The sequence below is a fragment of the Triticum aestivum genome, chromosome 1A (genome assembly GCF_018294505.1).
Source record: "Triticum aestivum cultivar Chinese Spring chromosome 1A, IWGSC CS RefSeq v2.1, whole genome shotgun sequence".
NCBI classification, from domain to species: domain Eukaryota; kingdom Viridiplantae; phylum Streptophyta; class Magnoliopsida; order Poales; family Poaceae; genus Triticum; species Triticum aestivum.
Genome location: NC_057794.1, coordinates 554,973,512 through 554,975,413, shown reverse-complemented (window position 1 = coordinate 554,975,413; position 1,902 = coordinate 554,973,512). Strand labels below are relative to the sequence as shown.

Here is a 1,902-nt window from a genome sequence, read left to right as displayed (position 1 = left end):
GAAGTAAATTGTGCCAAGAGGCTGCATTTCCATGGCCCATTGACGAATTGTAAGTGCAAGTACCTAAATAAGTAGCATTGGAACATAATTTAGTTACATCAACGACTTATTCCTCGTCCTATACTATATTTCAGCTGCTGTACCCATGGTTTGGCTTAGGTGAATGAAGAATCGCTGTATTTTGCCATGCATGTGTGTGAATTCTGAAGAAGATACGAAATGCAAAAAGAAATGAGAAAACAACGCCGTTGCCGGGGATCGAACCCGGGTCACCCGCGTGACAGGCGGGAATACTTACCACTATACTACAACGACTTGGATGGCAGAGAGTTTAACTAGACTTATTAGACCAGCTCCTGCACCCGTGTGATTGGCTTCCTGCACCCATCGCCAACTCCTGCAGTTGTGCAAAAAACAAGAACAACAAAAATGACGTTGGTTTTCTCTGCCATCGACAACTCCTAAAAGTTCGCCGTTGCCTACTGACGAACTGCAACAGGTTTGGCGCGATTGCTGTAGAAGTGCAGAAACAAAAGAGAGGCAAAGAAAAAAATGAAGCGCCGTTGCCGGGGATCGAACCCGGGTCACCCGCGTGACAGGCGGGAATACTTACCACTATACTACAACGACTTGGATGGCAGAGAGTTTAACTAGAGTTATTAGATCAGCTAACTCTGATCAAATCGGAGGTTGTCCTGGGCCGGAGAGCTGAAACGGGAACCGCAGCCGCCGTTTCGGCCCAAAAAACCTAGACACAATCGAAACTTGGCCGGTGCACAGGCGAGATCGGCGTGTCCAGCTCCTCCCGTCGCCGGCCCTCTCGATCGGTTCCTGTCCAATGCGCCGCGCTTCTTCCGTTAGATCTAGGCGAAAATCGATCTCATGTTGAACCAATTTCAGATTATCCCGTCGCTTCCGTCGATCGTAACCTAACCTGGCTCGGCTTGGTTCCATCTTTCCTTGTTGAACCAGCGCTGGCTCTTGAGAATTTGCACGTCTCTTTGGCAAAATTTGTAGGGCAGAACTGAGGCAAGATCTGCTGCACCGCAGATAGTCGACCAGAGGCTGCATCAACCGGTGGGAACCTTCGAACAGCAACACCATATTTCTCAAGCTGCCCAAAATATATCGGCCATGGCCGTTTTTGAGGATCTCCCACAGGTATGTGTTGCTGCCAGCCAGGTGTATATTCATCAGACATAGCACGTAGCAAGTAAAAATAATAATCTCGATCGGTGGCATTCAAGTATTTTAGCAGCAAGTAACAAATCTAATGTTAAAGAATTGCTATCGTAGACATTGATTGTTTTCTCTATAAACTTGGTCAAAGTTAGATAAGTTTGACTCTCTAAAAAACTAATACATCTTACTCCATCTTTTAGAACGAAGAGAGTACAATCTGACCGTTGAAACTTGTCAACCTTGGTTTTGCAAGACATCCCACATCATATACATTCTCTGTTGTGAGTGCAAGCAGCTGCTCGTGTGGGTTTCTATGTTTGTGAGATACTATTCCAAGCTCGTAGTCAACTCTGATACACTTGAGAGTTGAGTGACAAGAAATTTTAGGAAAGAGGAACCTATATCATTGACAAAGTTGACCGAATTCTTGAACCATCACAGCAATGGGGTTAAGGTGGAAATGCTTAAACTTGGGCTTAACCCTTGCAAGGAAATCAAAGCCTCTGCTTGGACAGGTGGCTCCAAATCACCGTCAAGTCTGGGACTAAAGAACTTAGCTTGGCTACGTATATTTTCATGAAGAAAATCTACAAATTCCGATGTTGGGTTTTGTCCAACGAAGCAGTTGCAAGTTCAATTCAGTCTCTTCACCTCACTAGTTGTGCTTTAGATCCCATTCCGACACTTGGCCTGTTGAGAAGATAGAAAAAAGGTGCATCT

At 45.3% G+C, this 1,902-nt stretch overlaps 2 non-coding genes across 2 annotated transcripts; both read right to left on the bottom strand.

The window, feature by feature from the left end:
- Positions 1 to 243: 243 nt before the first annotated feature.
- On the bottom strand, positions 244 to 315 carry TRNAD-GUC (transfer RNA aspartic acid (anticodon GUC)). The gene has a single exon. It is a non-coding gene; the product is annotated as a tRNA-Asp (tRNA).
- A 243-nt stretch (positions 316 to 558) lies between these two features.
- TRNAD-GUC (transfer RNA aspartic acid (anticodon GUC)) lies at positions 559 to 630 on the bottom strand. The gene has a single exon. It is a non-coding gene; the product is annotated as a tRNA-Asp (tRNA).
- Between the last annotated feature and the right edge of the window lie 1,272 nt (positions 631 to 1,902).